The 22,519-nt window shown below is 40.7% G+C and overlaps 1 pseudogene; it reads left to right on the top strand.

Moving 5' to 3' along the window:
• Nucleotides 1-526: 526 nt before the first annotated feature.
• Nucleotides 527-22,519, top strand: part of LOC142427635 (small ribosomal subunit protein RACK1-like) — a 30,278-nt pseudogene continuing 8,285 nt past the window's right edge.

Raw genomic sequence — 22,519 nt, 5'->3', positions numbered from 1 at the left:
CACCAGGGAGGATTCAGAACCACACGGAATTATAGAGGTAAGTTCTGAGAGATATGAGCCTGAACGATTGCTAAAGCTGCAAACTATTGTATGCATTCTAATACTTTCACTTTCGGTTTCAACGGCGGACAGCCTGCTGCTTCTTATCTTGCACATAAACCGTGTGAAGCTGTGTGTTAAATTCTTGTCTACATAAGTAGGGAATATGGGGAACGTAGCAATAAACACCATGGTTACAGCGCTTGATGCTTTATTAAGGAAGAGAGGATTAAAAATTTCAGAGCCAACGTTGCGTAAGTTTGTAACAAATGTGGATGAGATAGCACCGTGGTTTGTATCTACAGGTTCTCTAACTTTGGCGAGTTGGAATAAACTGGGCTGGGATGTAGACCGAGCTGCAAAAGAAGGGAAATTGAAATCGGGAACTAGACCCATCTGGAAGTTAATAAAAGCATGTATTGAGGATAAAGAGTGTAGACAGCCATTACAACAGGGACAGCAGGCTTTGGAGGACGTTCAGGAAAGCATGTCAGAAACAGAACGGGACGAGTCTAAGGAGACTCGGAAAAGGCAGCACAGAGTTGCCAAAAAGGAAGAAACTGCGCAGATAAAATTAGGGGAGGAAGCTGATCAGCAAAAGAAAAACTGTGCCTGCCATTCGGAGCCTTTATATCCGTGGCGAGAATTAGAACTCTTGGAACTATCAGAGGAGGAGGAGGAGCAGTTAGAGGAGGTAGCTGTTCGCTATGAGGAAGGTCGGTATGACGCACTAAAAGCGACCAAAAGAGGGCAGTATAGTGCTCTACGGAAGACAGCTGTGAGCCCGTCAGCACCACCTCCTTATAAGGAAGACAAGCAGAAAGGGTGTGGCTACTCCTTCTGCCCACCCAATACCCGTAGAGCAATTCAACAAATGTATCCAGTGTTTGAGGACCAGAATAATGCTCGTTATCATACACCCGTAGAACACAAACAAGTGAAGGACTTAGCTGAAGCTGTGAGAGCTTACGGGGTAAGTGAAAATTATACTCAATCTTTAATTGAAAGGCTTACAGGCCATGCTATGACTCCTGCCGATTGGACATTTGTAACAAAAGCAGTATTGACCACAGGGCAATACCTGGAATGGAAATCTTTATGGCAGGATTTATTAACAGCTCAGACTAGAGAAAATGCTGTGGCAGGGCAGCCAGCATGGGATTTTGAAATGCTTACAGGCCAAGGGAGGTGGGCTAATAATCAGACAGCATATCCATTGCAAGTATATCAGCAAATAAATTCTGCTGCAAGCAAAGCATGGAGAACTTTACCTAATAAAGGAGAGGTTAGGGGCAACTTAACAAAAATTGTACAGGGACCTACCGAACCTTTTTCAGATTTTGTGGCACGAATGTTGGAAGCAGCAGGAAAAAATTTTGGAGATCAAGACACAGCCATGCCTCTCATTGAGCAGCTAGTTTTTGAGCAGTGTACTAAAGAATGTAGAACAGTTATAACGCCAGGGAAGTCCAAAGGATTGCAGGCATGGATGAAGGCTTGCAGGGAAGTTGGCGGTCCTTTGACAAATGCAGGACTGGCTGCTGCAGTATTGGCGGCTACTTTCATGCGCTGTATCATGTGCCTGCTGCCACCCTACGCATTAAGTTTCCAATTACTCGTGCAGAGGCTCGCACTATTGTGTTGCAGTGCGCCAAGTGTGCAGAATTTATTTACCATTAATACTAGTGCACCTTGTATATATGTAAGAAATGGATCTTTAGTCAATTGGGTGGATCCTTCTAGAGACTCTGCACTTAATAATATTATATCTACCCTTACGAAAGTTGTACAAGGGGCTACAGGTGGAAATGGTACCTCTGAGAAAGGAAAAGTTGTGAATATAACAACACTCATGGTGATTCGTGAAGGATCCAGGCCCTCTGGGCCTATTAATGAATCAGTAGCGCCACCTAATGTGACCAGACGTGCCGTATTACCTAGTTGTTCACCTGAAAAAGGTTTTCTGCCTTCTTTTACTCAGTGTCAGTCTCCAAATTATCGGAACAAACCTATTATACCAGGTTTTGATATGACTCCAGCTTTAGGTAAAGCAAAATGGAATAGTAGCACTAATACCACTGGTTCTGATAATACTTGGCCGTATGAATGGATATTGTATAATCAGCGTGGAGCATCTACAATAGTAACTCCTTTTGCAAAACTGTTTGGAATTAATGATACTTTGTATAATGTCACAGGCATATACAATACCAGTACAAAGAAGTTGAGTGTAAAAACTATGGTTAATATATGAAAGGTACAATTTAAGCCATCACCTGTTTGTGTTCAGGCCCCATTTTTCTTTTTGATAACATTCAACATTAGTCACAGTAATAATAGTTTTTGGGAAGCTTCATGTAATAGCTCTAGCAGTCAGTGTTGGCTTGCTGAATGTTGGAATGGCTCTGTGCCATTTGCTTTGATGGTAAAAATTCCCACTATGATACCCATACCTGTTGAAGCAGATCCTAATGCCTTTCCTATTGCCACACTTTATAGAAGAAAAAGAGATTTTGGCATTACCGCAGCAATTATCACAGCCATTACGGTTTCAGCTGTGGCAGCGGTTACAGCAGGATTGGCTATGTCTAATCAAGTAATGACAGCAAATGTCATTAATAATATTACGCAATCTACATCAGAAGCGTTATCCACAGCTCAGAAAACAGATGCTTGATTAATGTCTGGAATACTGCTAGTGAATCAGAGAGTTGATTCACTACAACAACAAGTGGACACTCTTACTAGCATGGTGCAATTAAGTTGTATTTCTTCCACACCTAATTTGTGCATAACACCTTTAAAATTCTTGAATGAGTCTTCTTTTAGCAGCAAGAACATATCCCAGTACCTTACTGGACAATGGACAGCTGAGCTAGAAGAACTTCAAGAACAACTTCGGATGCAAATTACGACTCTTAATGGCACACGAATGAAACCTATAACTGTTGAAGATTTTACTTCTTGGCTTTCTACTGCTTTTTCCTACTTTAAAGAGTGGGTGGGAGTATTTACATTTCCTGCAATTATATGCTGTGGAGGAGTGTTGTTGCTATGGTTGCTCTGCAAGCTTAAGGCCCAGAAAAAATGTGACAAAGTCATCATTATGCAGGCATTATTAGCGATTGAGCAGGGTGGTTCCCATGATCTTTGGCTTTCTTTGTTAAAAGAAAATTAACCCCCATAAGTTGTCAGCTCTTGCACCCCAAGGGAATTGTCCCATTGCACTGGGAAGAGTGACAGAAATTGGATCTTGGTCAGCCCTTGCACCATGTGGAGCTTTGCTCATTGCACGCATCAGGGTGACCAGATTTGGGTTCTTATATCCATCTTGATCTCCTGGAGCTGCTGGAGGCTCCGGGATTGATCGATGGATTAGGCTTAAAATAAATAAGAAAGGAGGAGATGTGGGAAGCCGCAGCTCTCACCGCCATTACAAGATGGCGCCGGGCAGTCAGGGCGGTGGCCCAGTTAAGTGGTAAACAACCACTTAGCGTGTGCGCGCTGCTGAGATGACGTAGTCATAACTCCACCCTGGAGTATGCAAACGAAGGTTCTGGCGAACGCACCAATCAATGCACAGCACGTCCCCACAGAGCGTATATAAGCAGCAGCAGTTTGAGGCTTCGGGGTCTGAAAATTGAACCCGCATTAAACGCCTGTGGAAGAATCCTGTTGTTGCGTGTCTTTTCTTGCTGGCAAGACCTGGCGCGCGACAATTTATAATTATGACCTGGCAGATATTGAGAATATGGATGAAACTGCCATGAATTTTGATCTTCCAATCAACAGAACTATGGCAAGTTAAGGAGAAAAAAACATTTTTCTCAAAACCGCAGGAAATGAAAAAAACAAAAAAAACACTTTACCCTTGTTCTATCACGTTTGGCTAATGGAACTAAGCTGCGTCCTGTCATTATTTTTAAAAGACCTTGCCTAAAAAGATCAATTTCCCACCAAAAATTTCTGTGCATGCACATGTTAAAGGCTGGATGGATGAAGATGGGAAAAAAATGGCTGGAAAAAATTTGGAACCAATGACCAGGAGCAGCCCTAAAGAAAAAGCCATCGTCATTTGTTTGGGATATTTTCAGAGCCCTCCTACCGGATGACATAAAAAAATTGGCAAAATCTAGTAAAGTTACTTTAGCCGTGATTCCAGGTGGGCTTACATCTGTACTGCAGCCTCTGGATGTATCTTTGAATAAGCCTTTTAAAGACCATGTGCGAAGGATGTGGCATGAATGGGTGTCATCTGGTGAAGCCCAATTAACAAAAGGAGGAAATCCAATGAATCCTAACAGAGTTAACAACAAAGTGGGTTCGAGATGCATGGGAAGACATTCCAGAAGACATGGTGCGACGTGCCTTCCAGAAATGTAGTAATAGTAATGCTTTGGATGGCAGTGAAGACTGCTTTGTATGAAAATGACAGCAGTAGTGATGATGGCGATCTCAGTGAGGACAGCATCTATGATGACCTCACACCAGCTGAAGCTCTGCATTGGGATACAGATGATGATGAGGAATCCAGTTTTGAAGGATTTTAACTCTACATTTTAGCTTGGTTGCTGATTGAGCTAAGGGAATAGTACTCATTGTTGATACCTTATTGTTTTTGTTGAAACTGTTTTCCACTTACTGTGCTGGTTTACTAATGTTAAATGACTTTTCCTTTTGTTTTTTTATTTAAAGTAAATATTTAAATACATTACCCCCGATGTCTCCATTTTTAGTAATTTTATTTTCATTTGTTTTGATTATTGAAACTCACCAAGTTTCTGCATTTTCTTCTTCTTTTTTAAGCCTTTTATTAGGGACTCATACAACTCTTAAACCAATCCATACATATACATACATCAATTGTATAAAGCACATCTGTACATTCTTTGTCCTATTCATTTTCAAAGCATTTGCTCTCCACTTAAGCCCTTTGCATCAGGTCCTTTTATTCTCCCTCCCTCCCTGCTCCCTCATGAGCCCTTGATAATTTATAAATTGTTATTTTGTCATATCTTGCCCTATCTGGCATCTCCCTTCACCCCCTTTTCTGTTGTCCATTCCCCAGTGAGGTCACATGTAGATCTTTGTAATCCATTCCCCCTTTCCAACCCACGCACCCTCTACCCTCCAAGTATCGCCCCTCACCCATTGTCCCGAAGGTATTATCCATCCTGGATTCACTGTGCCTCCAGCCCCTATCTGCTCCAGTGTACATCCTCTGCTCTATCCAGACTTGCAAGGTAGAATTCAGATGATAGTGGGGGCGAGAGGGGGGTGCAGGGGAGGAAGGAAGCATTTAGGCACTGGAGGAAAGCTGTATCCTTCATCAGTGCTACGTTGCACCCTGACTGACTCATCTCGTCCTCTAGACATCTCTGTGGGAGGATCCCCAGTGGCCGACAAATTGGTTTTGGGTCTCCACTCTGCACTTCCCCCTTCATTTGCTATGGTAAGATGTTATTTTTTTTTCTGATGATGCCTTATACCAGATCCCTTCGACACCTTGTGATTGCACAGGCTGGTGTGCTTCTTCCATGTAGGCTTTGTTGCTTCTGAGCTAGATGGCCACTTGTTCACCTTCAAGTCTTTAAGACCCCAGACACTATCTCTTTCGATAGCCGGGCACCATCTGCTTTTTTCGCCACATTTGCTTATGCACCCGTTTGTCCTCAGCGATCGTATCATGGAAGTGTGCACCCAATGATATGAATTGTTTGTTCTTTGATGCCTGATAACCGATCCCTTCGGAACCATGTGCTCACACAGGCTGATGTGTTCTTCCATGTGGGCTTTGTTGCTTCTGAACTAGATGGCCGCTTGTTTATCATCAAGCCTTTAAGATCCCAGACACTAAATATTTTGATAGCCAGGCACCATCAGCTTTCTTCACCACATTTGCTTGTTCACCCGCTTCGGCTTCAGTGGTTGTTAGGATGAGCATCATAGAATACCAATTTAATAGAAAAAAGTATTCATGCATTGAGGGAGTGCTTGAGTAGAGGCCCAAGGTCCTTCCGCCACTTTAATACTAAACCTATAAATATAGGCACATAGACCTATTTCCCCATCCTCCTATATATTTGCATGTACATGTCTTTGTCTAGACCTCTATAAATGCCCTTTCCCCCCTAGCTCTTTCCTCTATTTCCCTTGACTGTCCTCCTACTCCACTATCATGCTCCTTCCCCACCTGGGTTACAGATATACCTCTTCGTTACCTTACCCTTGATCATTCCCTACCAGGCCTGCCACTCCCACCTCACCAGCAATTTAGATACCATGTTGTTCCCTTGTTGCTGGGTTTGTTATCACCACTTCCTTATCCCCCACCTCCCCCTATCCCAAGTCCCCCGGAACTGTTGGTCCCATTATTTTTCCTCCAGATAGTTCATCCAGCCTGTCTTATTTAGACAGATCTGTGGAGATAATAACATGCACAAAAACAAGACAGAGGAAAACAAAGCAACAGTATACAACAAAACAACAACAAACCACTGACAAAGAACAAAACACATCAAGAAAGAAGAGCGTGTAGTTAGTTCAAGGATCATTTGTTGGCTTTAGGAGTGTTTTCCAGTCCAGTCTGTTGAGGCAGCACGCCCTGGCCCCAAAGTCCACTTTCAGCATTCCCTGGGGACCTTGCTGCTCCATTCCCTTGCTGTTCCACTGCACTCCCCCAGTGCTTTGCCTCAGTGTGGTGGGATCAGGTCGGACGCAATTCCCACACTGTGTCTCCAGTGCTGTCCCCTGTAGCGCCATGGGTCAGTGAGGGGCATCGTGTCTCATAGTGGGGCCAGCCTTGTTGTCCTCTCTGTGGACTGGCTGCTCCAATCAGGAACATCATCCTCACAGTCTGGTGGGCCAGGCCATTCTCCAGTCTCTCCTCCTCCCCGTTCATCTGCTGCCATGTGCTCTGATGAGATATGTCCCTCTCTGGGTGCTGCAGAATCAATGTCATCCTTTGAAACAAATTCTTCTGGGGGAAGGGGCATTTTCTTTCTTCTTGAGCCCTTGGTATCAGCTCTTTGCTTTTCTCCCCTCCCTCTTCCATGCTCCCTCCCTCAGGAACCCTTGATAACTTATAGAGGCTATCAACAACTTGTGATCACACAGACTGATGTGCTTCTTCCATGTGAACTTTGTTGCTTATCAGCCAGATGCTTTATTGTTTGATAGCCTGGCAACAACATCTTTGCTCATGCACCCACTTTGTCCTCAGCAATTGTGTTGGGAAAGTGAACATTGTGGAATGCCTGGTTAATAGAATAAAGTGTTCTTACATTGAGGGAGTACTTGAGTACAGGCCCAATGTCCATCTGCTTCCTTAACACTAAACCTATACATATATGCACCTAGAGCAATTTCCCCATCATTCTATATACATTTACACATATACATATCTGTTTTTAGATCTCTACAATTGCCCTTTGCCTTCTAGTTTTTCCCCTATTTGCTTTTATCCCACTATCATGTTCAGCCTTCATTTGGGTTTCAGTAATTCCTCCCAGTTACATTGGCCTTAATCAAGCCCTACCAGGCTTCTTATACCCTCCTTGCCATTGATTTTGGATCAATTGTTATTCCCTTGTCCCTGGGATTTTAACACCCACTTCCTTTTCCCTGCCTCCCCTTCTCCCATGTTCCCTAGAACCATCAGTCCCATTGTTTTCTCCTCCCCATTGTTTATCCCACCTACCTTATTTAGATAGGCCTGCAGAGATAATATGCACAAAAAACAAGACAGTGAAAACAAAGCAACAAAAGAAAACAAAATCATAAAAACAACAGAATGAAAAAAGAGAAAAGCCTGTAAATAATTCAAAGTCCATTTGTTGATCTTTAGGAATTTTTTCTGGTGGAGTCTCATGGGGTGTCAAACCCTGGCCCCAAAGGCACTTTTCGTATTCCCTGGTCACTTTGTTGTTCTGTTCCCCTTGCTGTTCTGTTGTAGGCCCTTAGTGTTCCATCTCAGTGTGGTGGGGTCAGATCAGATGTAATTCCCACATGGTCTCCAGTGTTGTCCCCTGAAGCTGTATGGGTCAGTGAGGGGAGTCAGTCAGGGATGCCATATCTTGTAGTGTTGCTGGCCCTATAGTTCTCTCTGTGCTTTGGCTTCTCTGAAGAGCAATATTGTCCTCAGGACACTGTGAATTCTTATATTTTGTGTGAGGCTAGCAGACTGAGTCCGTTTTCTCACATTCCTTACATTGATAAGGCCATTTTCCACTGTGAATTCTCATATGTTCAGTGAGAATACAGTAAAAGTTCCCTCATTTTCCTTATATTCATAAGGTCTCTCTCCACTTACGTCTCATATATTCACTGAGGCAATTAGAGAGAGTAAAAGTTTTCTTAGATTCCTAAAGCCTCTCTCCACTGAGCATTCCACTATGTTGACTGAAGCTAAACAGAATGCTGGAAAGGTTTCTTACATTCCTTACATTGATAAGGCCCCTCTCCACAGTGAAGTTTCATGATTTTTGAGGGTAGTAGATTGAGAAGAGTCTCTTTTGCATTACTTACATTGATAAGGCCTCTCTCCACTGTGAATTCTCATATGTTTATTGAGGGAGGCTGATTGAGAAAAAGTTCTTTTACATTCCTTACATTCATACGGCTTCTCTCCACTGTGAGTTCTCATATGTTCATTTAGCCTGATCATTTGAGTAAAAGTTTTCTCACATTCCTTACATGCATAAGGCCTCTCTCCACTGTGAATTCTCTTATGTTTATTGAGGGAGGCTGATTGAGTAAAAGTTCTTTTACATTCCTTGCATTCATAAGGTTTTTCTCCACTGTGAGTTCTCATATGTTGATTGAGGCTAGTCTTTTGAGTAAAAGTTTTCTTACATACCTTACATTCATAAGGTCTCTGTCCACTGTGAATTCTCTTATGTACATTGAGGGTAGTCGATTGAGTAAAAGCTTTGTTACATTGTTTACATTCATAAGGCCTCACTCCATCGTGAATTCTCTTATGTTGAGTGAGTTGTGAGGATCGAGTAAATGTTTTTTCACATTCCTTGCATTCATAAGGCCTCTCTCCACTGTGAATTCTCTTATGTACATTGAGGGTAGTAGAATGAGTAAAAGCTCTGTTACATTGCTTACATTCATAAGGCCTGTCTCCACTGTGAATTCTCATATGTTGAGTGAGGTGTGAGGATTTAGTAAAAGTTTTCTCACATTCCTTGCATTCATAAGGCCTCTCTCCACTTTGAGTTCTCATATGTTGATTGTGGCTAGTCATTTCAGTAAGTTTTCTCACATTTCCTTACATTCACCAGGCCACTCTTCTTTGTGAATTCACTTATGTTGAATGAGGCATGTGTAGTTGAGAAAAAGCCTTACCACACTGCTTATATTCATAACACTGGAAACTCCATGAAGAGTGTTTTCCTTATATCTTCCCCTAGATTTTACTGGAAAATATCTTGTGTTGAAAACAAAGTTAAAAAGACATTTTTTACCATTTCATTATTAACATGGATACTAAACATTCAATTTTCTCCCTCAATTGTCTAGTAAACCATTATTTAAATACCTGAGTGTGATACAACAATAATGGTCACAGGGTTAATGAAATATATAGTGATTCTATATATGAACATAAGAGAAACATATTTCAAATATTCATAATATAATTCACAAGTACATAGTGGCAGTAAGCTAACATATTACTGATAGACACAAATTCAAACACACACAATCATATATAGATATGCAACAAAGAAAGTATAACCAAAGTCATACATACAGGGTATATATTTTTATCTACATACATATATATGTATAATTACGAACATACTTAGAAATTACACACATGTAAATATAGATAGAAATATAAACTGCATTCTATTCAGTAACCCCATAAGATAGACTATAAATATGATTTTTATAAGAATAGCCAGCATCATATGTATGATAGGGTGTTGCTGATATGCTAGAGGCACTCTCCATTCCGTTACAGGCCAGATGGTTAATACAATGCACCACCAGGATCATGTTCCTCTGTCTACATGTTCATAATATATAAACACATATATTACATTAATCTACAAATACATAAGAGGGGCATCAAAATGTGGAAAATTTCCATTTGCTATGATCTTTTCTATGCTCCCAGCATATGTTTCAAAATTGCCTTTGATTGAGTTGATTTTGACTCATATCTACTTTATAGGACCATACAGAAATGGCCCTGTAATTTTCTGAAACTATAGCTTCTTGTGGACGAAGGCCTTATTTTTCTCCCCAGGAAAATGTTGGCTTACCAGGCCAATGATTAAGCACTACACACAATGAATTAGGTGTTGGCCTCCTAAATGATGGTGCTGTTGAAACAAAGCTGCTATCCAGACATAAGAGGAGGTGATCTACTTCCATTAAGTTTAACATCCTCAAAAAATCCTATGCAAAATTCCACCATGTACTATGCTGTCACTATGATTTCAAATGCACAAACGAGCAGTGGGTGAAGATGTGCAGATGATGCATTGATTGTGCACAGATAGATGTGTTATATATCATACATAACAATTGATTTTATGTATAATATATAAACATAACTATATGTATATATGTAAAATATTATTAGATGATAAGACAATTTTGGCTCATAGTGACTTACATGGAAAATTGAAGGAGATCACCAAAATATTTCTCCCCCATACTCAATGGAAATTCTGATGGCTATTTTGTGTTATTAGCTGAGAACATAGTCATCTTTACCACATGGATTTAATTCCTGAATATTTGCTCATCTTTCCTTATAATACTGGTAGTAATTGAAATATTGGTTGGGTCGATTCCAGAATAACAACATGCAAGATTTGACAGTGTGGCAAATAGACAAAGTAATGGTAGACTGCAATATGTAGATATTTGTGATCATGGGAAGCCTGTGATATAATTGTTCTGGAGAGAAAATTAACTTAATTGGCATATCTAACCAGGTATTCCTAAGCCATTGTTGTATATATTTGGTAAGTAAGGAATTAATTTGAAATGATGAAGTTCTTTTTACCTACAATAGCTATGTTTGTGAGGTTTTCAACAATCACATCTCTGTAGAGTCACTTCTGAGAAACATCCAGCATTGCCCATTCTTCTGCGGTAAAATCCAAAGTAACATCCACATCAGTCACTGAGTCCTAAAAGAGCCCACATAATCTCTTTAATCTGAATCCTAAGCAATCAAATACATGTTAAAAGAAAGATGTGGCTTATAATATTGAGGGATGTTCATTTCATTGTGATTTTGACACATAGTATGAGTTCCATAGCACTATTAGGCTTTACTCATTGTTATCATTCTCTAACCATATACATTTACTTCTCAAAAGATTTCATCTCATCTCATGGACATATCAATATGAAGAACCTTCAATATTTTTGTAACAAACTTCCACTAATTACCTTTAGTTCCACTTTATCCCACTCACTTTGTGAAGTCTCCTCAAGTTTATAACATAATAAGCCCATCACTTCCCACTTGGACTGTCTGACTCTGTTCTAATCCTAACTTAAGATTTTATAATAGCTCAGAAATTCTCTACTATAAACAACATATTCCATATCATGTCCTTGCTCTCTTTATATCTCTCCCTTTCTGTGGTATTATTGTGTGTTTATGAAGGGAGGGGAAACACCTTCCACAGGAAAAATGAAATATATTTCTTTATAGACTAAGCAAACATAGAAATATTAACAATCAAGAAATACACCAAGACTGGCATCTTGTTTATTTGCTATTGTCTAGGCATGAGCTTGTGAAGCATGCTTCACCAGGAGCTTGGAAGGGTAGGAAGACAAAATAAATGTGATGGAAAGAGGTTATGCTGCAATAAAGTAGGGAGGCATTAGCCTGAATGGCTACATAGTTATCACTGGTATTGCTCTTTTGCAAGCCCGTGAGTTTCTGAAGGCAGGGAGTTGTGAGGTGGCAGTTACTTGACAGTGGTGTAGGTTGGTGCCCCTATAGAACTAATCTGCAAGTTAGGCTTGTAGAAAAACACACAATTCTCAACTTTCTCCATGCTTAGTCATCGTGCATATGTGGAATATAAGGTGCACCATTCCCCTAGGTCTTAAATCCAGGTTTCAGTTTCAGAGGTTTTAGGCAGGCTGATTGAAAAGTAAGGTTGAATACCAGGTGGCTCTTTGATCAACATTTTTAATCTAAGTTTTAATTCCTTCCAGAAAAAAGGTTAGTTTATGCAAAAAAAAGGTTAGGTTATATAAAAAAACAAAACAAATGGTGAATCAATAGATACATTAAATTTGTTGGAAAATGCCTCTTTAGAGTGTTGGGAAGCAAAGATATTACTTTGAGGACTGAGTTTACCTGACCTAAACATGCTATTGTCAATGGTTTCATATGCATGTGAAAGATGGACGCCGAATAAGGAAGGATGAAGAAGAATCAATAAGTTTGAATTGCAGTGCTGGTCAAGAATATCCCAAGTACCATGGACATCGAAAAGGACAAACAATTCTGTTCTGGCAGATGTAATGTCAGAGTGCTACTTAGAGGTAAGGATGGTGAGGGTTAATATATAATTTAGAAATGTTATCAGAAGAGAACTGTACCTGGAGAAGAAGAATATGTTTGGTAAAATAGAGGGGCAGTGAAAAAAGTAATCCCTCTACTAAATGGATTAACAAACTGCAACAATGGGTTCATCTTAAATTGAGAGGATGGCACAAGAGGACCGTGTTTTTTTCTGTCATGCACTGGGTCCCTGGGAGTTGGAATTGACTCAATGATAGCTAACATAACAACAGACTGAGAAACCTCTAATGATCACACTAGACATACACAAAGACATGCTAATGTGCTAGTTATATTTACAAGTTATTATTTCTCTAATTTATAAAAGGGATGGGTTTCTTTTGTTAAAAATTAGAACAAACAAAGTGACTACAAAATCAATGAGGAATTCCTAAACTTCATTAAACCATTCCTCTGGAGGTTAGCTGAAGGAAATTGTCTAAGGTCCACCCAGCATGACACAAGGCAGAACATTTTCACAAACTTGGGCTTTATTGTGATGGCAACACACACTTAGGTGTGACTGGCTATTTGTCTGTCAAATGGAGTGTAAATTATTTAATCCTCTACACTGAGGTGTCAGCTGGAAAATCAGAAGGTCCAACAGAGCTATGGATCCATAGTAATCACTGTTTCAGGCTGTTTAGAAGGTCAATAATTGTGGGAAATTAACACTTTGGGAAATATGACTAGGACTATATTCCCTAATTTATAACAGAGGGTATCTGGAAAGCTAGTATTCCACGGTAGGAAAGCCACCACTTTGGTAAGTTAATGCCCAAGTACATTATCCTGCATTAAACATCATTCCTTAAAGTGAGCACATGTTTGATTCTATCTCCCTATACAAGTGGACATTCCTTTGCTATCTTCTCCTGCTGTGGCACCCATCCCCCTCTTTCCTTCCGCCCTGAAGCAGGTATTAGGTTTTCTCACCTGTGAGCTTAGAGACCTTATTGTGGTTGCCACCCACCTTGTGATGGATGTAACTACTGAGTATTCATATATTATGGCTACCTATAAATATCCCAAGATAGTAAAGACTCTCTCTCCTATCTCTTCTCCAAACTCCATGTGGACCAGCAAGAGAAGCTGAGGTGAGCATGCTACCACAAAATGTGTCCGACTCCTTTATTTTATTCTCTCTCTTATCTTCTCTAACTTTACTATGATCTTTATATATTATATCCATACAATTGTACCTGTAGACGCCTCGGTTATTAGAGGCTGGTTTCCATTGACAGTTATTCAGTTGAGTCAAAAGAAAATTTCGTGAGAAACTTGTAGCCTAACTGTAAGATAAATGAAAACTGAAGATCTGGTAGCTAACGACAAAAGTTTTCAGATATGTTGAATAAATCCTTTAAAAAATCATTTCATTGGGGGCGCTTGCATATATCATAACATAGCTTAATCACATCAAGCAGTATTGTACAATTGCTACCACAGTCAATTTCAAAATATTTTCTTTATTCTTGAATTCCTCGATATCAGACCCCTTATTAAACACCTTTTTACTGTTTTGTTGTTTAAGTTCGAGTTATTGGGTTGAAACAACATTAGTTTGGAAAGAACACTTACTAACTTTCTATGAGACCAGAAATAAACTGATACCAATGTCAGATAAAGCTATTTCAAGAAAATTGTAGACTAATAGTCATTGAGTCATTCATTCTTGATACAATATTCAATTGTATCAATATTGGTAATGGATCTGCATGAAAAAGTTCTTTAAGAACTGGAATCTGAGTCAGACATATTACTAAGTATCATATACACTTGAGAATAATCTGACCCGAAAATCAGCCAAGGCACCAAATTTTACCACAAAAACTGCATTAAAAATGTGCTGAGAAAACTGGACCTATACACGAGTCTATACGGTATATATCATGATTAATCAAAAACAAAAAATTAGCATTCAAATATACCAATTGATAGGGGGAAAACTATTCAATTAAAGAGACAGAATATATACTAAACAAAGCATGACTTTTCAAATTAAAAGGAAAAAACACAAATCTAACATGAAACAGGTCTTACACATATGCTAATATACTCATAACAAAACAGACTTTGAAAAATGTCATATATAGCAGAAAGAGATAAAAATATCATCCAACCTCAGAAACAGGACAAATATACATGTTCATTTTCAACACTCATATTTAAAATTATACTGTATGTTCTAGCTAGGCCAATCAGAAAAATAATCATTAAAAAAAAAAGAAAAACGACTTTGAAGCAGAAGAAATAAAAATTCCCTATACATCATAAATTAATGTGTACATATGTAATACATTAATTAGTAAAAATAGAGGTATTGGCCTATGTACATGTATTTATATGGCAATACACTGAGGTCGTGGATGGACTTTGGACCACTGTTGGAGCCCTCCCTCAACACAAGAACACTTTGTTTTAACAACTTGGCATTCTGTGATGCTCATCATTCCAACATGATTGCTGCAGGAAAAAAAATGGGTGCACAAGCAAATGTGAAGAAAGCTGATGGTGACCAACTAGTTAAAAAAGCAGAGAAGCAACAAGCCCACATGGAAGAATCACACCAGCCTGTGTGATCCTGAGGTGTCAGTGGGATCAGCTAAGTGGTATCAGAAGACCCAAAACAAACAAACAAAACATAGAGATCCAAAACGCATCTGTAGACAATGGGACATCCCATCACAGAAGCGTCACAAAGAAGGGATGAGTCAACCAGGGTGCAGTATAGCTCCAATGAAACACATTATTCCTGTAGTTCCTTGAGATTTCCTCACCCTCCACTATCATGGCCCCAGTCTTGCCTTTCACTTTGAGCTACACAGGACCATGTACACTGGTACACATAAGAGCTTACCACATGTATACCAATGATAAAACCCTTTAAACTGGCCATAACACCTGCCTCTTAACTCATGATATTTATCTCCCAAATCTATCCCTTGCCTCCTGTTCTTGAACTGGGAACAGTGATTAATCCCAGGACCTAGATTCTGATCTTAAGTACAGACGCTGACTCTAGCACTCTAAATCCCTGGAAAGAACCCCAAACCAAACCCATCAACAAACTCATGTTGTGAATTATGCTTGTGGAGGTGTCTCCTCTCTCACGTTTTACCTAAATGAAGTGAACTGCTGTAGGTAGACAAGCAAACCCAGGAATCAGACATATATCGTCTCTTCTCAGTTAACTTTTATATCATTTGCATATGGTTCATTACACTTGGCAAAATAAAGTAGTATATAAATGTTTAAATATGACAATATCATGACCAAGGGTTCTCAAAGCTCTCGTGTGGACCTGTTTTACTGTGTCCTGCCCTCAAGGAGCCTTCTCTGCTATTAGACATATGCAGGGATGTGTTCCCATATAAGCAAGGTGCCAAAGGGCTCAATTATACTATGTTACTAATTTGTAGATCACAACTGTATTCTCCCTGGAAAATGTGGTGAAGCTCATATTAAAGAAAACAAGTTCATTACCGGTTATTCTATCATCCATCGAAACCCTCCATCCCTTTATTCCCAGGTGATCCTATTCTCACAAGATGGAAGAGGTAGCAAATTAAAGGTGCTTACATTGGAAACATTGTCTCCATTTTTCAAAACGAACAATTTACCTTTTACTCAGACCTAGGAAAAAGGGTCACAGGAATACTTTGTACATCCCCTCTCAGTTTGAGCTGGCAACCCTAATATTTGTGTCCATGGCTCTAGATTCCTGTGAGCCAGGAACTTAACCTCACAAGACATCCTGCACAAGTGGGTGCTGTATCTTCACCCCCAAATGGAAAGATGTCAATCCCACATACACCCTGTGTGTCCAGAGCCAACAAGTCCCTCTCTCCCAGCACATTGGGGCTCTCCACTCAGAGAAAAGAGAAGTCCTGAAAAAGTTACTCATGATAAAAACAGCGGGTCAATCCCTCTCTCACCTAATGGGCTAAATGCTGGGGAGACATCCTGGGTGCATGGATATCTAAATATATCCTGAAATGCAAGGGAGACCAAATGTGGACAAATCAGCAACTAAGTTGTCATTAGTGGGAGTTTCATTATCTCTACTTTTGGCACAGGACTGAATGCCTTTGAGCTTCCAGAGGCAAAAGGCAGGGTTCCTGTCTGAGCCTGTCTTGCATACATACTGGCTGAGGATACCTCCCCTGAGATAAGTCCCCCTGCCCATGTTCCAGGCCCGCTTACCTTCCAGGAAGCACATAACATCCAAACAAGGTTGATCCACTACACTTCTTTTTGAGATCCTGCCTCCAGGTCTACCTGGGTCCTGAGAGTAAGCTGGGAAATCAAGAAGAAAAGGCTATAGACAAATGAAATGGCAATCACTTGTAATTACTTCAGCATGATTAATAATAAATCAGTAGGATTTATCTTCCTTGAACCTTGCTTATTGGAATAGCCATCCTTGGGTGAGTCCAGCTGAAAGCAGAGTGGACCTCATATAGATTGCTTTAGGTTGCTGCAGAGAGGCCTTCTTAGGTAACACAAGGAAGTCCTAGAACACCTTTGCTCACACATACACTCACACGCAGGAAACACTCATTAAACTGATAAAAAACAAGGACTTAACCAGAGAGAATCAGGAAGCTACGTGAGAGTAAGAGACCATGGATAATATTTAACATCAAATAAGGGTACACCTACCACCCACAGCCTAACATTGTGTTCTGAATATTTGCTCCATTAGAAAATGTAATCTTTGATGAGCTTCTTTCTGTTTATATACATTATCAGACTAATTTTGTATGTTAGTAAATTAATTCTTTGTCTAACTTTATTCTTCCTTGATCGACCATGATTGTCCCTTAAGTTTTATATATGGCTTCTCTCTCTTCAGGCTTGGACAGCTTAAAATTAGTCATGTTCTAAATTTATGAGTACTGAGAGAGAATTATAACATGTGGCAGAGCATAATAACCAATGAAAACCAATTAACTAATTATAAAGTTGTACTGGCTTAATTATGTCTTTTTAGTGTGCTGCTTATTTGAGGATATTTTAATTAAGGGGATTCACAACTAATAGTAGGTTATTTTGTATTCACAATGTCAACAGTGTCTAGGGGTCCTCCAAGATTTCTTTCTGGGAAAATGGATATGTTTATTCATAAGGTATAAATAAGTAACATGTAAATATTGTGGGGTTTTTCACTAAGAAAGCCCAGAGCAATATACTTTATAAATAAAACACATATTTTAAGCCTTATACTTTCCACATTAAACAAGAATTCCTTTCCAAATTAGAAAACATTTAAGTTGTATAAGTATTATTGGCATGTTCAAAGAAATTTTTAAGTCAATATGTAATACCAAGTTTAAAAATTTTTAAGAAGATTGACGCCAGGACAATTCTTAAAATTTACATTTAAACTGGAATTAAGGTAATCCGTGGGTAATTTTTTAATCCTCCCATTATTTGGCTGTAATCTATGAGTATATTTTAGCACCTATAATAAATACAGTATTACAATGAGTGAGTAAAATGATGTACAATTTATGAAAACATTTCTAGCCTTCTAAAGGCAGCAGCTTTAACCATGTTTAACCACCACAATGACTCCCTTTGATGACCCACTATCAAGTTTGGAAATCCCATTGAATACCCTATGAGACAGTACACGTTTACTGTGCCAACATGGTTAATGAACGCATGTGGGATTAAGTGAAGGGTGGAAAGATAAATGGCTCGGCAAGCCTCGCCTTTCTTGTCTCTTGCCTTTTGATCATCGGACCAGTGTGTGGCTGCCTTGCTTGCTCTGTGCCTCAATTTGCAAGCTACACAACCTGTGGGACACCTAACCCATAGACTGTGTCACTTTAATTTGAGGTTCCCTCAAGACCTGTATTGCCACACTATTGGAATTTATATCTCTTGAGCTGGGGACTACCAGACACTGTCATCTGGCTGACTGTTGGTGACCTACCTGCCTTGTTGTTTGCTGTCTGTGGCCAGGTAACCTGGACTGCTATACAGAGGACTACCCAGCGGCCTTAAAAACTTGAAGAACTGCCAGTGTTTCACAGCTGTCTCACCAGAGTGAGTTGCACTGTGCCATTTATACTGCTTTATAGATTAATTAACAGTTTATTTCTTATGGTTTCTATATCTACATAAATACATATATAAAATTATTAGTGTTCTGGTTTTGTTTCTCTAGAAAACCCTGTCTAACATACCCTATTTAGGAAAACATGTCTGCATGTGTTCTTATGGTCAATAACTTTGTACTAAGTGTGTATGCTTGCCTCAGTGAGATTTAAGTGCATGCACTTAATTGGGGAAATGTTTGTAAGAGAGAAAGTGCAGAGAATACCATGGAGGCTGGAGGATCACTCAGCTAAGACGCCAATCTTACCCTGAGAAAAGGAACAAAAAATGAGAGGTAGGAAAAACTTTCTTAAATGTCAGTGTAACCCAACAGATGTCCAGTAAGTTGACCAGGTTACCTCAAAACGAAATCACCCATTAGAGAACCGCCTCCTTTATCATAGACAAATTCCTGTGCTTCGTTTATATACTAGTCTTGAATTGCGCTTTGGCTAGTCCTGAGAACTCCAGTTCTCCGCACAAACATGCTGATGCAATTTAGAAGCAATGTTTCTTCATTGTCTCATTATGCTCATTGTGGTTGGAGTAGAATTACATTATTAGGTTTTATCATGTTGTTGTATTTTTATATATGAAAATGTGTTCATGTTTTCTAGTAAGATACATAGATATATAGGATGGTTTTCCTTCTGGATTAGGTTGAAAGAAATGTTTCCTCATTAGTGACATTCTTATGTGTATTAGTTACAAATGTTCCCAAACAATATCCTGCTCCTGTTTCCTGGGGGCTTTCATTTCATTTCCTGAAGACTGTCTCACAGAAGGCTCAATCTCTGTAGTGGGTGCTCAGGATCAAATATGCACAGGAACCAGACTCTGAGGCAGGTACAGATGAGTTGCCAGGGTGGGTTTCCTGTTGTGCTCACGGAATTCTCAATCTCTTATTTTCCCCTAGGGAACATCTCTTTATTATTATTTTCCATGTCCTGAGACCTATGAATTCAATTTTCTCACTTCTTATAAATTAAAATAATCCTGTGTGAACTGTTTGCCTTCAGAGGTCCTCACTTCAGTCAGAGCCGATATTCATTTAAGAGAAAGTATAGAAACCCATGACCAGAAAAGAAAGCGTTACCTGCAGGTCTGAAGGGAGTGGTCTCATTTCATTAAGAAACAAACCCTAGACAAACGTTTGCCCTTAGAGAAATGCTCAACTTGCCATGCAGAGGCTGCCAGTGAGAGAAGTTACCTTGTATAATGTTATCAATCCTGTAATTAGGGAAGAACTTTTTTCTCTGCTTATAAGCGATCTAGGCCACATGCAGTAGGCTAACCAAATTTTGCCATTCAGTGTGTTTTTGAAATACAGCTTTCTCCAGAGGTCCCATCAAAAAGACTGATTTTGAGGACCTCACTGTGTGAACTGGACTTTGCCTTCAACACACCTGATGCAGGAGAAAAGACCCTGAAACACTCCTTTGGACTTTAACCAGAAGCAGCCAAGCTTGAGAGGAAGCAGAGGATTACTATCCTCAGGTCCTGAACTTTGGATCACTGGGCATTGGTTCAAATCTCTATTGCTTTGATTTTACACAATGATAAACAACTTGGAACTTCCTTTTACTGGCCGTGTTCACGTTTCCTTTGCTGTCTATGATGTCTCAGTTCAGAAAATGGTTTTGCCTTTTCCTGTATGTCACATCCATATTGTTTTCAACAGTGTTCTGCCAATGAAATTTGGAATCCTTATAAGTGTACTTTTAGAGGTGGGGGGAGTGGGGAAAATGAGCAGCAGATATTAAGGGCTCAAGTAGAAGGAAAATATTTTGAGAATTATGATGGCAACAAATGTACATATGTTTTTGACACAATGGATGGATGTATGGATTGTGATAAGAATTGTACGAGCCCCCAATAAAATGATTAAAAAAATAAGTGTACTTTTAGTGTAAAAGTCTACAGGAATTCAGATTCTACATCATTGGCCAAGTTGTTATTGTTCTTACAAATACCAAATTTACCATATAAATTCTTACATTATTTTCAAGCTGATAATGCTGCCTCTATAGTGGACCATAAATGTATACGTATACCTTAGATGCATGCAAGTATCTTGAAATCACATTTGATCAAAGCCCTCACCTAAGAACAATTTGTTCTTCTCATGTGACTCTGCTCAATACTCAATCCCTCATTCATGGATCACTGCAATGTAAGTAAATGGCAATGTGTGGCGAACAGATTAGATGGTGGCCAGTTATCAGAAAGAATAGTGTCTAAGGTCTTAAAGCCTTGTCCAATGACAAACATCCCTCTAAGTTAGCGGTTCTCAACATGTGGTTCGTGACCCCTTTGGGGGGTCGAACGACCCTTTCACAGGGGTCGCCTGATTCATAACACTAACAAAATGTCAATTATGAAGTAGCAATGAAAATAATTTTATGGTTGGGGAGTCATCACAACATAGATGCTTCAGCGAGCATTGGACACATGGGTTTCAGTTGGACTGGGATGGGATGTTCTCTTAATAAAATTTTACTAGCTTTCTGCCCTGGCCCAGCATCTCAGCCAAGGGCGGCATCCAGTACAGCCGAACCATGTGAGGCCACCTGCCAGTGGACCCTGTCGAGCCTGCCTTCCTGGCCATCTGACAACCCCGAGGTTCCTGGAGAAGAGCCCATCAGCCTGCTTCAGCTGCAGGCCTGGTGCTACGCGGGCTCCGGAGAGGCCTGGGTGAGGCCGGAGTGCGTGGCTGCTGACAGCTCCTGCTGCTGCTGAAACCTCTGCCTCTCCCTGGAGACCCCTCCCACCTCCTGAGCACCCTCCCACCCCTCCTGGTATGCCCCTGGGCCAGCCGGGAAGTCTATCTTCACTGTGGTCTGCCCTCTTCCACACTGCTGCCGTCCTTGTCAGCCCCTCCACCGTGGCCTTGCTGCTGGGAGGAGGAATGCAAGTGTTGGGCACAGATTGGACCCCACGAATGGGAGCAAGGTGTCAGCCCCACCCCAGCCTCGGCCAGAGCCAGCCTGCAGGAGCCCAGCCCCTCACGGGAGGCTGCCTTGAGGAGAGCCAAGCACCAGACTCCTGCTCTGCACCCAGTTCCCTGGCAAAGTGCACCCAGGTCACCATCTTGGCATCTCTACTCTGCTCCTCAGTGGGACTCACTTCCCGCTGTCCCTGAGATATGGGAACTGTGAACCACAGCCCAGAACTGACTGGGGATGTGACTTTGAGGCCTGGAGACGTGTGACAGTGGCAGGAGTGGGGGACCTGGCCTGGGGGCTCCGTGCCCACTGTGAGCCCAGGCATGCAGCCTGTGTCCTTGGTGCACTTCTGCGTCTTTTCCCCCATGTGCCTCCAGGCCCCTGGCTGCCTCCCCCACATCCCCAGCATCAACCCCCTGCCACCACGGGAGTCTTGGGACAGAGAAAGAAGGCACTGAGCATAGCAGGCTTGTGACTTGATCACCATGCTCCCTCGGACTCCCTGGCCCAGAGACCAGGTGCTGGAGCCACCTCCGGCTGCCTGCCTGCCCTGCACTGACGTGCTCCCAGCCTCTGCCGATGGCAGCGGGACAGGAGCGCCAGCTCCATGTCCTCTCATCTGAATCAGTGGTCACCCTGTGATTATGTCTGCTCTGTGGGACAAGAGAAGAGCCTTCTGGGAAGTCCTGCCATGAACTTCATCACCAAGCTCTGCCCTGCCCCTGCCCCTAATCACTGCAGCGTCAACCAGCCCTTTTTGTCTGATCACAAATAATAAAGAGACTTGAGTCAGTCAAAAAAAAATAAAATAAAATAAAATAAAATTTTACTTTGTGATGTATAGCTCTTTCTTATGCATCTGAGCATCTAT

The sequence above is a fragment of the Tenrec ecaudatus genome, chromosome 15 (genome assembly GCF_050624435.1).
Source record: "Tenrec ecaudatus isolate mTenEca1 chromosome 15, mTenEca1.hap1, whole genome shotgun sequence".
Classification (NCBI taxonomy): Eukaryota; Metazoa; Chordata; class Mammalia; order Afrosoricida; family Tenrecidae; genus Tenrec; species Tenrec ecaudatus.
The sequence above is the reverse complement of the archived record's forward strand: the minus strand, read 5'-3'. Positions and strand labels throughout refer to the sequence as shown.